Below are 24,427 nucleotides of genomic sequence, written 5' to 3'. Positions count from 1 at the left end.
GTGTTCAGCTTTTGACTAAGTTATAGCTTTTATAAAATTGAATTTTGATAATTTGCTATGGAAAGATTAAAAGTAACATTATTCTTTGAGAATTATTTGAGAGCAAAAAGTGTGTTTTGGAAAAATTTTTAATCTCCTTGCATCTCTCCCTCCCCTGGTAATACTCCAACCTTTAAGCCTTTTAGTTGGCATCTATATGTCAAAAATTGATATTTTACTCATTCTTACCGTGTTTAGATCCAGTGTCAATGTTTGAATTTCTCAGCATGACACCTGGTGCGATTCCCATCTACTATGTTAACTCTGTCTTTGTTGATGTCCCAGGAACACCATTATAGTTTTTGGCTTTGTCAGTAAATTATTGTTGCATGCTGTACCCCTCCATACAGCAGCTCTCTTCCACATCTTTGCAAAGAAAGAGAAATAAGAGAAGAAATGAAAAGCATTTGAGGTGAATGCCTTGGGAGAATGATAAATTTAGATCAGAGTAACTAGCTTTTAAGTGAATTCAAGAGACAAAATAAGTGTTTATTCTAGTGGTATCTTTCTGGCAGGAACATATGTTCTACTAGTTTATGCAAACACACCTTCAACATATTTTGATTGAAGCTTGTTTGTGTGAGATAGCCGTAGTCAGAAAGCCAGACTTTGGAGGAGGATGTGAACAGTTGCCTGATAGACTGAGAGGTTTCAGAGATACAGTGTGACAGATACGGCACAAACATATTCAGATAAAAATAAGCTAGTTCTGCCTCATATGCAGATCCAACCTCTGTAACTGCTTAGTATTGCTGTTAGATCTCAGTTCTTTGAAAGACCGAATGAGGTGACAGACTTCAGTACAGCATAACAGGTTTGCTCTTGGGATGTTGGGAAACATGTTCTGCAACATTCAGTTGAAGGAAGTGGAGACACTCCACCTTTTAAAATAGAGAACATGAACTCAGAGCACTGAGTTGAAATTCTAGAGAAGGAGGTTTTTGAAATCTCTTTTCCTGTCTATAATGTTTGGCTGTTGCTGCTACAGAGTTGGAAAACCAGGAAGAAGTGGTGAGAGCGGTGGTTCAGTCAGATACTTGAGGCTGAGTGAGAAGAAGATAAGAGGAAAGAAAAATGCTAAGAGACGAAAATCTTGTGATTGCTTCCTTCTTTTCACTTCAGTGATAAATACAGCAGTTACCCAGAATTGGTTCTACATGGGAGATTTTGCAGCAATTTTCTTGTCTGTGTCCATACATTATTAACAAAACCAAGCAGATCATAAGTTTTGGGGTTAGGTTTTTTTGTTTGTTTTTATCTGAGAAGCTTTGATACACAAGGTATTTTTTGAACTCCTATATACTATCATCCCAAAAATTTGGTTCTATTTTTTTAAAAAAAACACATCAACTTTGTATCATAATTGTAAAATGATCATTTATTTTTCTTTTAAAAATATTTGAATGATGCTACATTAAATGGTAGCAATTTTTAAGAATTGCTTTTCCTAGCTATAATTTGAGTGTCAGAGTTCTGCAGAAAAATATTAAAATGACATTAGAGAAGTTATTTCAAAACAAGTGTGATGACTTAATATCAGCCTTACTTCAGAGAAATATTGTTCTTTGTTTTAGGATGAGATGGATTACTGGTCCATTTCTTTACTTTAAATCTGCTCTCATATTTAAAAAATGTAATAGCCACCCATCTTTAACATTCAAACTTTGAGGAAAAAATAGTAAAATCTACTAGAACCCTTCAGTTTTCCATAAAAAGATTGAGCTTAATACATGAAGGAATACTAAAAAAAAAAGTCTGGATCAAATAGTTTTACATAAAACAAGAATTTCATAATAAAGCACAACCGGCTTATTGTCCCCTCTTGCATAAGCAATTTTTTAGTTTCTTTAGATACAGGCAAACCAAGTCATGTATACAAGTGACAGTGTCTGCTACAGAGTTAGTGCAAGCAGCTTCTAAGTACAACAGAATTGCAGGAGTGTTTGAAAACCTAATTTACATGAGTGTTTTCCTTTTTATATGGTGACAAGAAAATGAAGCCCAAATAAAGAAGAAAGGAGCATGCAATATGCTAACAAATAGACTTCCTTCCTTTTTGCTTCTTTTTTTGAAAGAATTACACTAGACTTCTGCAATTGGTTTCCAAAATTAAGACAGCTAAATAACCCACAAAAATGACTCTGCTAGATAGTTGGTGAAGTCTAGCACTCTGCTAAAGAGTGTAGGAGGAATATGTTTAGGACAACATTCTTAACAGAATAAATCTATTTAGAACTTCCTGTTATTCAAGTGTTTTTGTTTTTTATTTTTGTTTTTTTAGAAATAAGTCCTGGAACATAACAGAAAGAACATCAAGTTCATGTACTGCAAGGCATAAGGAAATAAATTATGGAATTTTTTACTTTTTACTTATATAGATCTGGAACACTACCTTATTTTTGGTGAGACTCCTCAAATGCCATATTTTGCTTCAGACCTGGACAGGGAATAGACTTTTACTGAAAATCTCAAAGGACTTTTACATGTTGTATCTTCATAGCCTAGTGGGGAATTCTGCCTAGAATGTTTTTTCCTTCTGTCTCTCCAACTCTGAATGCAATACATAGCGCACTAATTCCTATTGAGTAGAAGGTTATAAAATAAAACAACAGGTCCCAAAATGTGTGTATATATATTTATATGCAAATACATACACAGACATCTATGTCATTAAATAGCTTTCATTTCATTTGTTTTAATAATATTGAAAGTGTTTTTTTAAAGACAAATGATGAACGCTGTAATAAGAATTGTCCCTCTTTGTATCACTAGCAAATTGGTTTTAGAATATATGTATTTGTATTGATTATGCTGTATTGAAATACATGCTAGGCTACTATGAATTGCTACTAAAACTTGCAGCAGCTGCAAATATACACCGTCATCTCTGGAAAAGAAATCATCAAAAGTTTCTAGGGAAGTAATCAAAAATGAGAGAAGTCATGAAGAGGGAAAATGATAGATTGACAGCATAGTAAATTACAGCCTCCCTAGTGTGAATTTTGGTTCTGAAATCAAAATAAAAATTGACATTGTGCCAATTTTACACATGTGGCTATATGTCACGTGCAGAGACTCACCTGAGCTTTGTGAGCCAAAAATTCTTTATACTTCAACTACATTTCAGAGACACTTTGTTCCCTCCCCTTCCCTTCATTAGGTATGTGAATAGGTGACAGATGACCACCTGCTGATGTTGCAGAAAAGTTTAGAAGTCTTTTAAGTGAGATTCATAATCCTTACACAAATCAAAATACAGTAATTACTAAAAAGTGCACAAAAATATGCATCTACTAAATAAAATACAATGTAGATGTTAAGATATTGTGAGCAATCACTGGGTTTTTAACTGGAGTTAACCTATCTATTAAAGAACATCCCAATACATGCATGATTTAAGTATAATTACTTAAGAACCTCAGCATAAACTCCTTGCGCATTTAGATGATTTTTTCATCTGTACTCTCTAGAATTTATTGCATAAACAGATTTTTTTTTTCATTTTTGATATAGCTATGCAGTGAGTATAATAAGATCTAGGATTTAAGACCTAGTTCATGCTCCAGAATCCTCCAAATTGACTAAGTTTTGACGGCGTTGGAAAAAAAAAATACCTGGCAAGAAGTTGCAACCCACTTATCTCAAGTAGTCGATGAACTGGACATCTATGTAAAAAGGTAGGATGTTCATTGGAGTAGTTTGTATCTTGCTAGAAAATTCTGCTGAAAAATGTGACACGATGGCCTATGCAATGTCAGAATAAAATGACTTTTGTAGAAAGTATTCTAGCAAAAGAAGGTGGTATAGGTAAGCCTGTAGTTTATTGGGATACACACTTCAGTTCATTTGGTCACTTGATTGAAAAGTTCAGCAGGCTGAGCGCACTGGACCCTTGATGCTCTCCTTCTTTTCTTAAGTTCTAGGGCAACTTTGACATTCTGGAATTTCAAGCAATGGGCAGCTTTTTCTCTCCTCAAGAGGTCAGTCTGAGTGCATGCATCAGCTTAGGAAGATTATGGCCTCCCAGTCTGGGTTTCCACCTCAGTATGTCCATTGTGATGGGGGTAGTCACCATGCTTGTTTCAGTAGCGAGCTGCTCCCTGCTGTTCCCAGATGAGGAGAGGGAGAAAATACATCTGCAACAGAGCTGATCACCTCAGAGAATAATAACTGAATGACATTCTAGTAATAACTCCTTGCCTGTCATTCCCCAGGGGAGACAAGACTGTTAAAAAGCACAGTGGAAAAGGATTATAATATTATATACTGATTTTAAAATATAGTATACTATCTAATTTACAAAAGATCTTAAGTATCTAACTTGACTCTTTTCTAAATAGAATGATTTTGGGAAGAATGTATGTAAAATAATGAAGAGACTTGGAGGCCAGGGGATACGTATCCTCCTGAAGAAGACTGGAGAATAATATTGCATTGTAAGAGAGTTTTTCAGGACCCTAACAGACATCTTCATCATTCAGTATTTATTTCAGTATTATTTCCTGTGTAAAACAAGAATCTTTCTAATACAGATTTTGACAAATTATTCAGCCAGGTTATGTCAGTCACTCAAAGGTGCTATATTTTACTTTTTTGTTTTCCAAGAAAATATATCAATAACAGTGGAAATGAACATAATTACACTTCAATTATTCATAGCCTATCTACTAGTTACACTCAGTAGTCTTTATCTCCTACTCTGTAACTTTCACTGTAGACTAAGTTTAATCATCTTATATTGTTGAGGGCATACACAAGAACATATATGTTGGAAATATAACATGGCGCAAAGAAAACAGTCCAAGAGGTTTCTAGAGTGTGTGGAAGATAGCTTCCTTACACAGCTGGTACAAGAGCCTACCAGGAGTGGTGCCCTGCTCGACCTGCTCTTTGCTGACAAAGAAGGTCTGGTAGGTGATGTGAAGGTTGGAGACTGTCTAGGGCAGAGCGACCATGAAATTGTAGAGTTCTCTATTCTTGGAGATGTCAGAAGCGTGACTACCAAAACTACTATCTTGAACTTCAAGAGGGCGGACTTTGACCTGCTCAGGACGCTTGTAGCACGGGTCCCTTGGGAGTTGCTCCTCAAGGGTAAAGGGGTCCAGGAAGCCTGGACGCTCCTCAAGGTGGAAATCTTAAAGGCGCAAAAACAGGCTGTCCCTGAATACCGTAAGGCGAGCTGTAGGGGGAGAAGACCGGTGTGGATGAGCTGGGAATTACTGTCAAGACACAGGAAGAAAAAGAGAGTCTATGTCCTGTGGAAGAAGGGACAGGCTACTAGGGGAGATTACAAGGAAGTTGCAAAGGTATGCAGGTAGGAAGTCTGGAAGGCGAAAGCCCATCTCGAACTTAGATTGGCCACTGCAGTAAAGCAGAATAAGAAATCCTTTTACAAATATATCAATGGCAAGAGAAAACCCAAGGATAATCTCTGTCCTTTAATTGATGCGACAGGGAATGTGACCACAGATGACAAGGAGAAGGCTGAGGTCCTCAACGCCTTCTTTACATCTGCCTTTAATAGTCAGACCAGCTATCTTCAGGGCACTTTGTGCCCTGATCCGGATATCTGGGCTGACATGCAGCGTATCTCCCCGGAGATCGAGGTGGAGACAGTTAGAGAGCTCCTCCTCCATCTGGACAGTCACAAGTCCATGGGACCGGATGGGCTTCATCCTAGGGTGCTGAGGGAGTTGGCGGGGGTGATCGCTAAGCCGCTCTCGGCTATCTACCAGCGCTCCTGGTTGACTGGAGAGGTTCCAGAGGATTGGAGAATTGCTGATGTGACTCCCATCTACAAGAAGGGCCGTAAGGAGGATCCAGGGAACTACAGGCCTGTCAGCCTGACATCAGTGCCAGGGAAGGTCATGGAACAAATCCTTCTGGGAGAGATCATACAGCTTGTCCACGGGATCAGGCCCAGCCAGCACGGGTTCATGAAAGGCAGGTCGTGTTTGACCAACCTCATCTCCTTCTACGACTGGGTGACCAAACTGGTAGATGAGGGAAAGGCAGTTGATGTAGTCTACCTGGAATTCAGCAAAGCCTTTGACATGGTCTCACACAGTATCCTTCTGCGGAAACTGGCTGCCCATGGCTTGGACAGTTTTACCCTCCGTTGGATAAGGAACTGGCTGGAGGGCCGTGCTCAATGGGTGGTGGTCAATGGAGTGAAGTCCAGCTGGAGACCTGTTACAAGTGGTGTCCCCCAGGGGTTGGTACTGGGGCCCATCCTGTTTAATGTCTTCATTGATGACTTAGATGAAGGGATTGAGTGTACCCTGAGTAAGTTTGCAGATGACACCAAGTTGGGAGGTTGTGTCGAACTGCCTGAGGGCAGGGAGGCCCTGCAGAGGGATCTAGATAAGCTGGATTGCTGGGCTGAGATGAATGGGATGAGGTTTAACAAGGCCAAGTGTCGGGTTCTGCACTTTGGCCACAACAACCCCATGCAGCGTTACAGGCTTGGGGATGAGTGGTTGGATGACTGTGAAGAGGAAAGGGACCTGGGGGTGTTGGTTGATGCTCGGCTGAACATGAGCCGACAGTGTGCCCAGGTGGCCAAGAGGGCCAACGGCATCCTGGCCTGCATTAGAAATAGTGTGGCCAGCAGGAGCAGGGAGATGATCATCCCTCTGTACTCAGCACTGGTGAGGTTGCACCTCGAGTATTGTGTTCAGTTTTGGGCCCCTCACTACAAGAAAGACATTGAGGCCCTGGAACATGTCCAGAGAAGGGCAACGAAACTGGTGAGGGGTCTGGAGCACAAGTCTTATGAGGAGCGGCTGAGGGAGCTGGGATTGTTCAGTCTGGAGAAGAGGAGGCTCAGGGGAGACCTCATTACACTCTACAACTTCCTGAAGGGAGGTTGTGGTGCAAAAGGGTCTGGCCTCTTCTCCCAGGCAAATAGTAGGACCCGAGGAAATGGCAAGAAGTTATACCAGAGGAGGTTTAGGTTGGATATTAGGAGAAACTTCTTCTCTCAAAGGGTGGTCAGGCACTGGAATGGCTGCCCAGGGAGGTGGTGGAGTCGCCATCCCTGGCAGTGTTCAAGAGGCGCCTGGATGAGGAGCTACGAGAGATGGTTTAGTGCTTGTGGCACTGATAGGAATGGGAGGGTGGTTGGACTGGATGATCTTGCAGGTCGTTTCCAACCTTGTGATTCTGTGATTCTGTGAACATTAACAATGATAGCATGTCTAAGTTTTAAATTCCCATCCTTCTTGAAAAGAGTTTACATTGCCATTGTCTTGAATTAAATAGGGGTGTTACAATAAAGCACAATAAAATAATAACATGGTAATAAAATAACTCTATCTTTCAAGCTATTTCTTATGTCTTTTACTCCCTAGCAAAATGGAGTTGGGGATACTGGTGGATGGCAAGTAATGTGCCCTTGCAACCCAGAAGGCTAACCAAATCCTGGGCTGCATCGAAAGAAATGTGGTAAGCAAGTTGAGGCAGGTGATCCTGCCCCTGTGCTCTGGGTTTGTAAGACCTCATCTGGAGTGCTGTATCCAGATGTGGAATACTCAGTACAGGTGAGTACTGCTTGAGTGTGTTACAGAGAATGGCCATAATAAGGTCCAAGGGATGGAACATCTTCCCTACAATGGCTGGGGCTGTTCAGTCTGAAGAAGGCTTTGTGGAGGCCTTTCAGTATCTAAAATGGGACTATAAGAAAGAAGAGGACAGACTCTATAACAGAGTGTGTTGTGATAGGACAAGAAGAAATCATTTCAAACTAAAAGAGGTGAGATTCTGTATATAAAGGAATACTGGATATAAAGAAATTTTTTTTCTGCATTAAGGATGGTGAGGCACTGGAACAGGTTGCCCAGGGAGTTAATGGATGCCTCATCCCTGGAGACATTCAAGGTTAGGCTGGATGGTGCTTTAAGCAAACTGTTCTAGATGTAGATTTCCCTTTTCACTGCAGGAGAGTTGATCTAGATTACTTTTAAGGGTCTGTTCTAACACAAACAATTCTGTGATTCTATGATTTTATTTAAGGCTCACTTTTTCATGACATCTTCATTAAATTAGGTAATACACTGATTTCTACACATGGAGAATCTACTGGGAAATCTTAACATGTTGGCTTAGTGGCAGTTGGAAAGCTCTCTGCTTTTCAGATGTGACTGAAATTCATCACCAAACATACAAGTTTACTATGAGAGAGAGAAAAAGTCTGACTTAATGCTGTATTTCTTTCTCTATCAACGCTGCACCAACACATGGACACTTTCAAGCATTCATATAATCCTGCTCATTCATTTATTTCCCCAGTGCAATGCTCTCTTTTAACAATAAAACATTTGTGAAACATTTCAGGAACTTCAGATATGAGAAATGTACTACTTGAAACATAAGACCATGTATTTTGGGTCTATAGTGAGTAAAGATAAGATTTTAATGCAAACCTAATACATTTTATGGGAACATGATCAGGTTGATACATAACTGCATAGGTTTACCCATATCTGTTTCATTAATGCATGAAGTAGGAAGCATAGTTTAGGCACTGTTGTAATTAAATCTTAGCTGGTTTAATTGTCAAACAGTTCTCTGTAGGGTATACCAGAGTTATTTAGAGACACCAAATCTATGTTAGAACAACAAAAAACAAAATGTATAAGATTGTAAAAAAAAAAAAAAAAAAAAAAAAAAAAAAAAACAAAAAAACCAACAACTGCTATGAATTCAGTGCGCTGCCAAAAAATAGGTAGAGCAAGAGTGGTGAGGTACTCTGAAATAATGTAGCAAAGCTCTCTTCAATATGTAGATTTAAGTCAAATCTGACAGATGCACATTCAGATTTATGAATTCTTTAAAGATCCAGTAAGCTGGAACTCATTTGCAATTGAAATAAAGTGTAACTTGAAAGTCATTCTCTTAAAAAGAAGGCGAAAGAATGAAGAAAGAGGAGTTTTCAGCTGAATAGATTCAGGCAATTAATTAAACTTCTTCTGGAATAGCTTGCAAATAAATAGTGGTTATTATCAGGAACAAGAGCAACAGAACAGCCACATTTCTTACCAGTGACAAATTAAGTGATTATTTTAACTTGTTCAAAGCATAATATTTTACCATTACTAGATGGTACTTCCTTTTTAATAAGGAAGAAACTCAAACTATTTCATTAGCATACTATGGTTGCTACTGCACGTTTTTTTAAATTCTTTTTAGCTTCTTGAGTTCAAAGGTGACCTTCTGCTCCAGTGGAAAGTGAAACATTTAGTGTTTCAATTGAAATGAATTTACTAGAAATTATACTGGAAAAAAGACATGAAACCTTTTTACCTACTTGTCAAATCAGGTTAAATATTAGGAAAAATATATACTCTGAAAGTGGTCTGGTGCTGGAACGGGCTGCCGAGGGAGGTTGTTGAGTCACCATTGCTGGAGGTGTCCGAGAAAAATGTAGATGCTGTATTGAGGGTCGTGGTTTACTGGGAAAATATTGGTGGTCATGGACAATTTGACTGGATGATCTTGGAGGTCCTTTCCAACAACAATGATTTTATGATTCAAATATTCCAAATTATTTTTCCTTTGTCCTTATCTATATAGTGTAAGATACACTAGAGGTGATGATTTTAAAAAGAGTGAGAAGTGATTAGTTGTAGAACTGCTCCAAATGCTGCTAGTTGGTTAGAGCACTGGAGGAGAAATACTGAATTGCAGGGTTCTGCACTGACTTTCAGTCTACTGTTGTTGAAAGCATTTAATCAGTGGTTTCTTAGGTGACCCACTTTCTAAAACAGATCATTATACAATTAAATCAAAGTTCTTTCTATAGGGGCTGTTTCTCATTTTTATATAGTTAAAATGCATAGAGATTACCTTTATCCTTTCTGTGCTTTGAATTGAAGCTGTAAAAAGCTTTGTATCACTGCAGCAATTTCATGGTAGAATCTACTACACTTTTGCCTCTAATATATTAGATGTCTAATCTACTAAATTGTTTAGACTACTTTAATGGTAAAGGGAAAGTAAATTGGAAGGGATTGTTCCACTCCGCTGGGACACTGAGTGCTGATGCATCCTTACCTTGAGCATTGTGTGCTGTTTGGACACCACAATAAAAGGAGTATTTAAAACTCTTAGAAATTGTCTGAAGGAGGACTACAAAGATGGTAGGGGGCTAGAGGGTGAGATGTATGAGAGGAAGCTGAGGTCACTTCTTGTGTTCAAGAGGAGATTGAGGGGAGGTGTCATGGTGGCCTACAGCTTCCTCATGGGGGGAGCAGAGGCACACACTGGTCTCTTCTCTGTAGTGACAGCAACTGAACCTGAGGGAATAGCATGGAGCTGCATCAGTGAAGGTCAGGCTGGGTGTTACAAAAATGTTTTTCGCTGAGAGGGTGATCCTGGAAAAGGTCTCTTGGGGAGCATGTTGGAGTGAAGCACTAGAATAATGCTCTCAGACTTATGGTTTGAATTTTGGGTGGTCCTGTGAGGAGCTGGATTCCATGATCCTCATGGGTCCCTTTTATGATTCAGCTCATTAATTTTGTTTTTTTTTTTCATGTCTTTGGAGTTAAATGTGGTGTCACCAGTATATTTTGCCCACATCTTCCAGAGGGGCTACAAGCCAAATCGAAGTCAGGCTGTAATGTATCAAAACAGTTCCCTTTTCTGACTTTTTTTTTTTTAATTCTCTGCAGAGTGTGAATAATATCTCCTGAGCTTCTGAGATCGTGAGTAATCTGTAATAGAAAGTGAGCAGCATCACCTCAGCCTCAGTAAGATTAAAAAAAAAAAAGTTGCTTTAGATTGCAGTAGGTACAATATTTCTCTATAAGTTTTTATTTTTGTGGGAATATAGTGCAGTGGTAGGAAAAAAATGGGCCTGAAATTTAATGAAGAAATCGTTTGGGTTTTTTTGTTTGTTTTTGTAGGACACAAACTCTTTCTCTTACAGCTTTCTAGAGGTTTAAAGCATCATTAACTCTGAGACCATAATTCATTGATTAAAAAAACCTGTGATATAGAAAGTACAATTTTTATTTTTTTTCTAGACTGTATGTCTGCTTTGCCAGGACTTACAGAGCAGCTTTCTTTCTTTTACTTTCCTAATACTCTTAAAACCATTTCTTCTAAGAAGTCCAACCTGTCTTTTGGATTTAGTCCTTATTAATGTGTTGGCTACTGTTATCATTATATTAGTTTTTACTATACTTCTTTCATTTTATCATATTTAAACCTTAAATCAATGAAAAATCATAAAAGCTCTGTCATTTTGAATGGAGGAGCTGTCCAGTTTTACTAGCCTTTTTGATGAGATGATCTAAAATATATGCTATTATCATTGTTATAGCTGTAAGAAAATTTTATTTTTTGCTTTTATGGTGTGGTGTCTCTATTTGAAGAGTTACTGTTATAAAATTGAATATGGTAATGTAGATTGACAAGCTTCATTTTGTAATATAAAAATTGCTTTTATAAAAACTATTTTGTCCCATTGGGATTTTAGGAATTACATAAAGAACTTTGAACTTTGATTTCTGCTGTAACTTTTGATGAAACATAAAAGTTAATGGTTTAGGGAAACATTTTATTTCTTAAACACTACAGCTCAGAAGAATTTTGTAGAAGCAGAAACAAGTCAACATTTCAGAAAACAGCTGATTTTGAAGAAAATGGCAAAGTGCTTGTATTTTGCCTAAGTTCAGTCTGAGTTGGACCAGTACTAACAGAAGAGCTTCTCCAGCACGATTGGTACAGTCACATGGCATAGTGTACCTCCAAATGTGAAAATCCTATGAAAATCTGCTAATTTTATAATGGAGACCACAATAAGGATATACCTATCCAGGTCACAGTCCAAGTAGTTCAGTAGCATTTCAGTATTTCTGTTGACAAAAATTCTCACATTGGTTAGTATTTTGAGAATTATTTCAGAAAATCACAAGATGTTTATCGTTCCTACTATATCTCTGAGTGGTCTTTGAGATGTGCTGTCTAAATTGCCAAAGATTAAAAAGCCTTTGGTGTCTGACAGTTAACAAAAGCTGACAGGCAATAGTATGGTCTGGTATATGGGAGGAGTTTCTGCAAGTCGGTTTAGTCTTTTCATTCTTTTTAGATTTGTTATTCCACCATAAGTATCATGAGCAAGGCACTGATTTATATATGTATGAAAAAGATATTTCTGGGGTAGAATATTCCTATTCCTTTAAATGGGCTATGAATAATAATCCTTGAAAATTACTGTATGCATGGAAAACTTAAGCACCATATACAGCAATGCTGCTTCAGACTTTGTTTGGCTTACCGGTTCTGTTTTATTTTATTTACTAAGCAGCAGAACATTTTTATCTCATCATTTAGCAGGTGCTTAAATACTCATATGCTAAAGGTTTAACTGATGGAAATTTGATTTCTGTTCAATCTCTTTTTGTAAGCAACAAGTAATTTATCATATCTAGCTATGTGCCTCCACTATGTAGGATAAAGTATTTCTTTGAAAATTTCTTAACAAGAAGCAAATAGATTGCAGGGGGAAATCTTCATATGTCCAACTATAACTGTTTTATTCCTTCTGATTACTTAGTGATCTGTAGGAAGAGAAGAAAACCCATTTTCTATGTTCTATGAGAAATGTATATTTGGCCAGTCTTATAAAAAGAATTTAAGACTTCTGAGCTGAGATTCTTTTTGTCCTCTGTCCCAGACTAAGTTGTCTCACTGATTTGCTCATGTGAGTAACTTGGTGCTTTTTTCCTTTTTCTTTGAAATATCATGGTGTTGACAGCAATTTCATCTGCATTTGTTCACAGAATTTAGGCTTTCATGTAAGCAGATAAACAACAAAGTGTCTCAGCTCCACATCTTCGTCAGCTGCTCATACATTCCTTTCTATCTACAGTTGAGTATGTTGGCATAGCTGTACTGACAGTATTAGCACAGTGAGCATATTAGCACTGCAAATGTCAACAAGAACTACTTGAGTAAACTTGTGGGGCTGTATTGTTATAGAGATCCAGCCTTAGCAAGATAGCTCAGTAGGAAAGGCTTTTTGAATGGCCTTCATACTGCTTTTTCTTGAAGAGCAGAGTTTGGAAGCAAATCTTTTTTTGTTTGTTTGTTTGTTTGTTTTTTTAATAAATAGAATTCAGTTATTAACACTGCCATAAAGAAAACATTGATGACTGTATATAATTGCCTAATGTTGGCAGTTAAGATCTATATGTTATCTTCTAAAAAGATGATGTTATGCTCCAGTCACAAAATTCATTGTCTAATCACAAAATATGCCATAAACATGATATACAGGAATCCCGAATATGAGGATTGTATCTCTCTGCACTGTCAAATACAGTGGCCTTTGTTTCGCATTTGAGAAATCAATATTTTTATAGTAAAAGAATGACACCCCCCTAGATAGTGAAAATAAATTAATAATAATAATAATATTCTTTATGGTGGAAAAATAAGGGACATAGATTATGAAATTAATTTCCATGTCTTAGCACCTGTTGAATAAATTGGATTTTTAATAGAAAAAATATGTTAATGATTGATTATTGAAGGTTGTTAATTCTTTTTGATAGAAATAAATAGAAAACTAGCTAGGACTAAATGAGAACACTTACTAAGATAAATATTAACTAACGCTTACTGCTAAGATAAATATTTCATTACCTTTTGGATTAATGAAAATGATGCATACCTTCATTTATTCACCTATCCACTTAAAATACAGTAAAATACTTGAGCCAATATATGAGCTCAAATGTGTGAGCCAGCAATGTGTGCTTGTAGCCCAGAAGGCCAGCCGTGTTCTGGGTTGCATCAAGAAAAGTGTGACCAGCAGGTCAAAGGGAGTGATTTTGCCCCTCTGCTCTATTCTTCTGAGACCACACCTGGAGTACTGCATTCAGTTCTGGGGCCTCCAGCAAAAGAACGATATTGAGCTCTTGGAACAGGTCCAGAGAAGGGCCACAAAGATGATCAGGGGGCTGGAGTACCTCCCTGTGAGGACAGGCTGAGAGATCTGGAGCTCTTCCACCAAGAGAAGAGAAAGCTCTGGGGAACTTTCAGGTACTGGGAGGTCACCTTCCATAAGGCCATGTAGTAACAGGATGAGGGGAAATGAGTTTAAACTGGATGAGGGTAGATTTAGGCTAGGTATTAGGAAGACATTATTTACTGTGAGGGTGGTGAGTTGCTGGAATAGGTTGTCCAGTGAGGTTGTGAATCCTTCCTCCTTGGAAGCATTCAAGACCAAGTTGGATAGGGCTTTGAGCAACCTTGTCTTGCTGGATGTTCCCTGCCTATAGCAGAGGAGTTGGAACTAGGTGATCTTAAAGGTCCTTTCCAACCCAAACTATTTTATGATTTTTTATGTTTTTAAGTTGAAATGGTGTGAAGAAGTCTGGAGGACATTTTGAAGGGGAGGGAGAGTCTGCTATTTTCAGAAGGCATGAAGCAAGACGTCTTAAAAGTTAGAGCCATAGAGAGACCCACAGGTCAAGCACGGAGCCTGGGAGTGCAAGAAATGACCTTGATTCTGATGGTAGGAATGGCCTGAGGACCACAGGGGAATGGAGTGAAGCTCACTAAACTGAAATGTTTGAAGTTTCTGTAACCTCACTTCCAAAAGGAGATGTGCAGTCACCATTTGCACCTATTCAGTCTTTTCTCATCACTTCAAAATTTCTCTGCTTAAGAAGCCAACTGTTCCAGTTCATATTCTAATAAAACATGGTGCTTTTCAAGTTTAAATGTCTTCTGATTTCCTCTGGGAATCTCGCTGATGTAAACTCCTGTCCTTCCACACTTTGACAGGAACATAAGATTTCAGTTGTATTATTTGCAATTTTGAATAGTATATGTTATCATCATTGGTAGTTGTAAAGGTCCAGAAATAAGTTATCATAAAATGTAGAAATTTAGAGGTATAAATATATTCCCTGCATTGTTAATCTTCACTGTATATTAGAAATACACAGATAAGTGGGCCATATTTGTAAATATGTTTTGTTAATCTCCAGCATAGAGAGAAAAAGCAAACTAATAATAACGTATGATTCAAGTGTTCACCAGATTAAAGGATTTCAAAATACTGATGATTTATTAATTTACTTTGGGAATCAATATTATGAAATGATATTTAAGTAAAATGTGTTTGGCAGTAGGGAAAAAAAATCACATTGTTATATTGAAGGAATAGCAAGACAGCATGTTCTACCTAACAGAATGTTTGATGGTAGTAGAACCATATAATCATTACTAATTATATTGCCAGGATGAACAAAATGGAGTTGGAGATTTGAAGTTCAAAACAATGCAGTGTTCCTGATTTCATCTGGAAGTGGGAATTTGAAAGACCTTTCTCCAAAGCAATTTAATGTATTAAAAATTTGAAAAATCACTTAGCAAAAGTTGGTCTAAAAAACTTATACAAACTCATGGTGTTTTGTCTTCTGCTTGTGTTTTCTTCCCTCCCCCTCCCCCCATTTAAATGAATAAGGGAAAAGTAGAAAATATTTATGAAGCTTTTACTGGAAGAGTGAATAGCACGTTTTCTGAAGTACTATCTATTATACTGTCTAATATGTGATCTGCCATTTAGAACAATTGCTTTTCTGAATATGAGTAGAGAAATTTACAAAGGACTCTCTTAAGAGTGACTTTTCCAGTATGAAAAGAAAGAGAAAGCCAAAAGGATCCCCCTATTTACTTGCCAGAAACATGCAGTGTATAAATAAAATTGTTACACTGAAAAAATGGAAATTGAAGAGAAATTAGTTTATTTCTGAAAGAGTCTGTAGATCCTTTGGGGAGCTAATGTCAGTGATCTAAATTATGCTGCTTCAGTGAAACAGTCTTTGTTTGAAACAATGACCCTGAGGAGGAGCTCATGGTTTCCTTCTGCACTTATGACATGGAAGATGTTTGGAACTGTGATCTCACGTATTTTACAAAGTTCTGGTACTTATTCATTGTTGCTCTAGAAATGACTAGAACTTTACTTCTTCAGCTACAGAAGCAAGGCTATGGTCCTACAATCTTTGGGGACATTTAACTCACTGAGATGAAAATGTCACCCAGATGAATAATGAAGTACTTAATAACATTAACTCTCTTTTTATTTCTCTTCCAGAAAGTATTTAGCTCATTACAAACTGCTGCAGAAAGATTTTATTGTAGATACTTTAAAAAATATGGTTATTGCTTGCAATTTACTGTTTGTTAATTATTTTATTCAGAGTTCTCTAATTAAAAGCTTATGTCCTTTTCTATTTTTCATGTCTGAGATTAAACAGATAATAATAAGCTTTATTGAAAAGTTTAGAATCCTATAGTTCAAGTGTAATTTATAACTAAAGAAATGTGATAAAGACTAGCTGAGATAAACATTCACTGTGTTATTGTTATTATTTGTCCAGAAGGACCAAAGAGATGAAACAACAGCTTGTTATTTATGGCTGTATTTTCTGTTATTGAAAAAGAATTGTGGGAACCCCAAGGTCACAATAAAAGAAGCAGCAGAAAAAAGTTGAGTTTTGCTTCTTCTATTGCTTCAGACTTAGATCTTTCAGAGCTTAAAAGAAAATGTCCGTTATTTGTATCTTCTTAAGATGTAAACCTTACTCACAGGATTGTAATGATGATCTGCAGAATTTTAGAATGGAAAATCCTCGTTCTAACCCTTAAAATATTCTAGTCAACCTCTAAGTTGGCCACCAAAAATGCTCTCTCTTCTCCCTCTTCTTTTTCTTTAATAAGATGTAGATAAGATGTGTGAGGAGCTGTAAATTCAAGTAAGGATTGTCTCTGAAGAATCAGTAATCGGGATTTCTTCACCTTCAGTCTATCATCCAGTGTCAATATCTGTTTTCCTGTTGCTTTGTTTTCTGTATTTGTAACTAATAATTAACCCATCGATTATAATGGCTTAATCATAGCATGAGTCTGGTGACTGAAATGCAATTGGCAGGTAATCCTCAAATGCAAATCTATGAGAGATTGCAAGATCAATATAACAAGCCTTGCACCATATGTGTTTAGTTAAAGCAGGCATACATTTTCATTATTAATCTAGAGCACACATAAAGCTTGTTTTGAATCAAAGTTTAACTGGGGTCAGAGTTAACAGAGGTAAATTGTATGGAACAAAAATTAAGGTGAATTTGCTTTCTCTCTGAAAGAATCTGTTAACACCTGAGAAAACTATTGAAGAGAGAGTTTTCTTTTTTTTTCTTTTTCCTTAACAGAGTGTGTTTTAAAAATAATATATTAGTTTTCCATGTTGACAGCATTTTTGTTTTCCATTTCCATTACCAAGCATTATTCTGATAGCAGGGTATATTCTGTTGTTTTTGTTTGTTTTTGTTTGTTTGTTTCTTTGTTTTTCAAGCCCATCTCCTATTCTATTCTAAGTGTGGATTTATCTGACCTATCAAGTAATCAACTCCACCAGGAACTTGTATTGAGGTTTTTAACAGTAAGTATGCATGAAAACCTGATCAGCAATCCGAAGATATTTTTCTGGGTGTGACTGAAACGGAGTTTACTTTCTGCACAACAGCCTGGTATGATGCTGTATTTTAGATTTGTGACTCAAACAGTATTTGCAACAAACCAATGTTTTGACTAATGCTGAGCAGTCTTGCATCAAGACTTTCTCACTCTCCCTGTTACAATTAGTCTGGTGGAGGGCAAGAGGTGGGGCAGTGGAACACAGGACAGCTGAACAGAATTGACCAAAGAAATTTGCCATGCTGGATATGTGATATTCCAGTTCCATGTGGGTTGTCATGGTTAGGATTAAATGCTCAGGAGAAGAGGTAAGGGTAGGGATTACAGATGATAATATATTTGTGGTTATAACACTTGCTCCAGGAAGTGGCTGGACATCTGCCTGATGATGTCCATAAGAAGTAGTGAACATCTTATTCTGCTTTGCTTCTATATGCATCCTCTCCTCTCATATTAAACTCTCTTTTGACATTTGAGTTTCTTGTTTTTTTCATAGAATCATAGAATCACAAGGTTGGAAACGACCTATAAGGTCATCTAGTCCAACTGTCTCCTCATCACCATTGCCACCACTAGCACTAAACCATATCACACAGCACGTCATCCAGACGCTTCTTGAACACTGCCAGGGTTGGCGACTCCACCACCTTGTCCTCTGTTTCTCTGGTACATCTCAGTGATCGGTAGTGAGGAAGACTGTTAAGCAAAACAGACCTGGCTGGCCTGAAAGGGTCAAACAGGGAACGTGCTTAACAGTCTTCCTCAGGGTAGTGAGAAAGTGACAGGTTAGGAATGTGGTCACTTGTTTGGGTCAACTCACCACAGTAACATATATAGTACAGGTAACAACTACTGGTAGTACAGTGAAATTTTTCTAAATAAGTCTGCTAAAAGAAGCAGTGGCAAAACTTTGTTTCTTAAAAATGCTTTAAAACCTGAAAGCGCAAAAAACAAAGCCAAGATAGGAAATGATGATAAAGTAATGTTTAGGTGGAACTGGGAAGCCTAGATGCAAAACTACAATCAGACAACTATCTTGTGTTCATGTCCTGATGACTTGTAAACATCTGTCTGCTCTTCCCAAAAGTCCCCTTGCATGACAATGGTGGGATCTGCTCCTAGTTTGAGAAGCAAAGCTCAACCTATCTAAACTGGGATTCAGATCACAGAATCACAGAATCACAGAATTGTAGGGGTTGGAAGGGACCTCCAGAGATCATCGAGTCCAACCCCCCTGCCAAAGCAGGTTCCCTACAGCAGGTCGCACAGGTAGATGTTAAGTACTCCTGCAGAGTTCTAGCAGGTGACTGCTTTAAGACAAGAGATCAAGCAGTTCAATCAATCCTTTTGAGAATAAATAATAATTCTTTGAAAATCAACAAGATTATTTCAAAGCAAAGAAAGTGATGAGTTTAGTGTGTATTTTCATGCAATTCCTAGATCAGCTGTGAATGAAATGAGATGCTTCAGTTCAGACATCTTTTTGGCCTGAAGCAGGTTAAGTCTATATTTCTTACATTCCAAGTGAGCACTAATTGAGCAATAAATCAGTCTAGATTGAAATGAGAGATTACAAGTACAAGGTGATTTATTTATTCATTTATTTATTTTTCCTCTCCATATCTAGCCAGTAATTTGCCTTTACCTTTTCTTGTCTCTTGCTGGTTGCCCACATGAATTACAATTACTTATCAGATCTGTTATGTATCTTCAGTTATACTCGGTCTACAGTTATTTCCATTCTCAATGTATTCTTCAGAGAATTTCTTTTCCAAAGTCTAGATATTAAAGAATCAGTTTCTTTTAATGTGCAGTGCTTTTCTGACTCTTATCTCACTGAGGTGCTTTGAGTATGAGAAGACAGGCGAAGACTTTAGCACTGGTGTCTGACCAACCTGACAGATGGTTTGATCTGAGAACTTAAATACCTCTCTGTCATAGTTTGTTCTCAGATTTTTCCTAGTCTTTGCCTTGAAATCTGGTATGTGGATGACTTGCTTGATATACTCACTTTTTGTTTTTCTTAGGTTTAATATTCAGCTGCTTTTTTTTATTGTGGGGGAACAGTTCTTTATTTTGATGCTTGCTCCCTTGCTCCTCAGACATCTAAACTGCAGTTCTGAAGAATAAGTTGCATGTGCTGACTACCGTTTGAAGGATTGATTGATTTTAAAAGGTACTCACTAGCAGTTTGTAGTTCATGTTGTTCTGTCCTTGAGCATCTTAGTCTAACTTTTCACAGGTTAATATTATTTTACTACATTTATTTTCAAAATATGCTCACTTCAAGTCAGGCTGGTGCAAAACATTCTACCTGTCTCTTCTATACAAACAAAATACTAAGCCCTATTTCTATCATTAAACTGTATGTTTGCCTCACAGTTCATGCCAAGCATTTTTAGCACAGTTTAGTAGTACTAAAATGTCCATACGTGTCAAGATGAGGTCCAGTAGTCAGGTAAAATATTAACACATCTCTGAGAAGTGTGATTATAATTATGTAAGATAATTTGAAGGCCTTTAATAATATATGAACTAATTCAAGAAAGGTCATCTGTTGTACTGGTTTTAATGTCTTTAGTGTTCACTCATGGTATTTGGAAAATTTGCAGGTATGCCCTATTTCACAGTCATAATTTTAGATAGTTTAAATACCATTTTTATCTAACTTTAGATTCTCTTTCCTGTTTCATTTTAATGGTGTGTTTTGGTCATGATAAAGTGGTGAAAACAATTTTAAGACTGTCCATGCCAGGGAAGAAACTTCAGTCATAGGTCATAATCAACTATAAAACTCAGGTCTGTAGAATGGTGAGTTTCCTCTTGCTCTGCTGTTCTCAGCATGGTTTGTTTCAACATAGTGAAAGTCAGGTTATTTTTTTATTGTAATTTGTAATGTTTGGTCTATGATTCTAAATGTTCCAAATCTATTAATTATAAGTGGTAAGTTAGGGATATTAATGTTTAGAAAGTTTATCTGTACTACTTGAATTTTATGTGCATGCATTATTTTGGATTTTTTTTTCCTATGATTTATTTCATCCTAGGGGTTTTGAGACATTCTGTGGTTATAAAGAGGATTTGATTTAGAGTGTTTATGTTACTATTTTCTTTTCTATGTCACTGAAGAATTCACATATTGCACATAGAATATATTCTTGTTTCTTACAACTACAATCTTTATGATCTTTACCTTGTTCATCTGCTGAGGGGCTGGACTTTTTTTTAGTTTTATAGGTTTTATTCCTCCTTTGTATTTGTTTATTCCTCTACAATTTTTTATTTTTTATTTTTGTCTTTAACTATGAAAGATTTACAGGAACAGGTAATCAAGGGGAGTGCAGTGTTTGAGCTTGATTTCTCCTTCTCAACAACGTAAAGATCCTAAAAGAAAATTGCAATATAACACTATACTGTAAACACTTTAGTAGGAAGCCAATGTCCTATGGGTTTTGAAAGCAAAGTGTGGTTTTGATGAATTCATCCATGCCTTTTGACCTATGGAAGTAGGGACATTAATTAAGGAAGTTCTTTTAATTTTTTTTTGTGAAATTGAGACTTCTGAAGCATTGCAGTGTTGTTGTTGTTTTTTTTTTGGTTGTTGTTTTGTTTTTGCAGGGTTGAAGTAGAAGCATAGGAGATGGAAAAGTCTATTCTGGAATAAATTCAAATTAAAAAAAATATTTTAACAATAATGTCAAATAGTAAAATACCTTTCATTCTCCAAACTGAACTTTTCAAGAATTGAGTTCCTGAACACAGAAGATTAATATCAGTCTTGGGACTATTATCCATGGTAGCACGAGGACAATAAACACAGGCTGGAAGAGCAGAAGTAGGGAATTTGACTAGATAATCTCCAGAAGTCCCTTCCAACTCATACAACTTTATGATTCTCTCCAGATCATATGTCCACAATATTGATCCTTCATAAATGTTAGTTTGGTGGAAGTATCTTAAAGAAATGTTTTCAATTGATGCATGGCTTGACATTTAGACTACACAAGTGAAAAAGGCTGCTTTATGGTTTTGTTTTTGTGTTTGATTATGCTTAACTACTGAAATGCATGTAACTATGCCTGCTGAACTGTGATTTGAATGACTTCGACTATGCAATCCCCTGTTTCTGTCTCTTGGATGTGAAGTATAATGCTAACCTTTTAATAAAAGGCTTTGTGATTAGCTGAAGGTGACTAAAGGAACAAATCATTACTAAAATTAAGGATTCCTTGCTGTGAAGGATAGTCAAAAGATTTAACAATAGCAAAGGGACCAAAACCCAATTGGAATGGAAGCCGTGCTAAAGAAAAAAACCTCAAAAACAAAACACACAAGAAAGACCTTCAAAAATGTCCTTGATGACTCAACATTCTTTATAGTTAATTTTTCACATTTTAATCATTAATGCAGAGCAGGACAGGCCATTCGGCAGTTATAGTTGTGTTTGCAGGCACTCCAACTGAGAAACTGCAGGATCTGGCTCCAGCTGTGTGAAACATGCTGAACTTCTGAGGGAGTCACTGGGAGAGGGAATGACTGGGGGGACCCTGCTAGCCATGCTGCAAGCTGCTGCCCACATCCAGTGAGGGCAGAGAGCATGTTCCTTCTGGATTGCTTAGGAATCAATTTTGTGTGTGGGTGGTGTTTCCATCCATTCCAAGCAGATGACAAGTAGAACTAAGAGTTATGCAGCAGTTTGTGCTTGGAAAACAGTTTGGGGGTTGGTCTGGGAAAGTTGTAGCACTTCTGTAACTGGGAAAAGACAAGTGAATTACAATTCTTCTGCACTGGTGATTTCACTGTAACCCTTTTTGTTTCTTCTTTGTCATTTTGTTACGCAGTTAGCATTTTAGAATCTGCTGAAAAATAAGTAACATCTTTACGAGTTTTTCCTCTTAAATATTAACGTTTTCTCTAGTTTTTGAAACTCATGAACAGGAACACCCAATGATAGAGCCAAGCACCATCTTACACATGTAATTGCTGAAGAGGCTATTTTATGAAAAAAAAAAATTCCAACCAAACCAAACACAATAATAATTAAAAAAATCCAATGGAACAAGGCCATTGCTTATGCAAAACTAATTGCCTAACTATGTTTTGTTTTTTTTTTCCCCTTTGCAATCTGAAAATCAGGTGTTCAATGATTTTCTTTTTATTTGCTGAATGTCTTGGAACAACAAAACACAACAAAACTGGGATTGTTTGTTGTGACAGATATGACCAAGGCAAGAACACTCTTCATGGTGAATCTTTTAGTTTAACAGTATTGTTATGTCGTAAATAACGCAGGGAATAAATAGATGATAATCTTTCTCCTGCAGTGATCTTCAGAAAAGATGCAAACATAATTTAAGAAGCAAACAAAATCAGTCCATCCTTTTCTCAATCTCCACCTCATTCTTGCTCTCAAATACTGTTGTTCAACTTATACTTCCAATACAAGGTCTTCTAGAACAAGGTAAAATGGGAGGAATGTTTCTGTCTTATTTTATTTTTCACTCCTTTCCAGTTTAGAAAGACTGAATACAAAACAATGCAAATAGAGACAAAAATGACAATTAACCAAAACTACATTTTCTTTTCCCTTTTCTAAGCCACAAAGCAGTGTTGATTGTTGTCGTGTTGTTTTTCTTAATGAGATTTTTGTTTTGCACCTTGAATAACATTTGAAACTTCTGTGAATAATAGTAAAATTATTCAAGTCATCACCAGATCTAAAAGGGCTTCTCTGAAAGTAGTGCCTCCTATTTTATTATGTTGCTCCACAATGTCAGAGATGGATATTGAAGGTGTAGCAATGGAGGTTGAACCTTCTCAACAATATTCCATTACATTTTGTCATTGTGCAACAAATGTCTGCAGAAGGGCAATCTGACACAATGGATTCTGACATGGAATGAAGCAAAGGAGTTCAATGGAATTCCTCCTTGTTACAGAATAGCACCCACTGACATTCATCAATGCTTGCTGAACATTTATGGAGACCAAACAGTGGATGTGAGAACAGTGAGGAGGTGGGTGATGCATTTCAGCAGTGGACATAGTGACATGAAAGACAAGCCACATTCCGGATGACTGGAAGATTCTTATGAGCATGGCATGCAAGTACATTATTGTGTGGGGCAACACAGGAAAGGAAGTTTTTAAGAAAGGAGAACAAATAATCCAGATCTTTCTGTGTGCTGGCTTCGCTATTAAGCGAAGCAAAGTGAAAGGACCTGCCCTGGAGATTCAGTTCCTAGGTATAAAGTGGCAAGATGGCCGTCGTCACATCCCGACAGATGTGATCGACAAAATCACTGCCATGTCTCTGCTCACTAATAAGAAAGAGACACAATGTTTTTTGCGCGTAGTGGGTTTTTGGAGAATGTATGTTCCAAATTACAGCCTCATTGTAAGCCTCTTTCTCAGGTGACACGGAAGAAGAATGATTTTATGTGGGATCCTGAGCAGCAGCAGACTTTCGATCAGATTAAGCAAGAGATAGCCTGTGCTGTGGCCCTGGGGCCAGTATGGATGGGACAGGGTTTGTTTGTATATATTAAGCATGATGTAGTGATGTAGAATAAGGGGTAGAATGTCATGGTTTTGTGATTTTTGGTTTTCAGTATTCCACATCATAACATCATGTGGGGCACTAGGAGTTCAACTGTTAATGCTCAAGTCCTGGGTACCTGCCCAGAAGAGAAGAACTACGTTCCGCAGGGGACTTTGTGGTCATGAAAGGAGATAGAACTCCTGGCAAGGTCACCTGAGGCGCTCTGTCCTGTCTGCTCATCATAAACCGTTGACACAGATGGCAGCAGAGGAGCAGTCTGACAAAATGGAGTCTGACATGAAGAAAAAGTATTAATTCATCTTCACAGAAAAACGTTCACCCATTGATATTTTC

The sequence above is a fragment of the Lagopus leucura genome, unplaced genomic scaffold (assembly GCF_019238085.1).
Source record: "Lagopus leucura isolate 7727_CA_CO unplaced genomic scaffold, USGS_WTPT01 Super-Scaffold_100002, whole genome shotgun sequence".
NCBI lineage: Eukaryota > Metazoa > Chordata > Aves > Galliformes > Phasianidae > Lagopus > Lagopus leucura.
Note: the sequence above shows the minus strand (reverse complement) of the source record.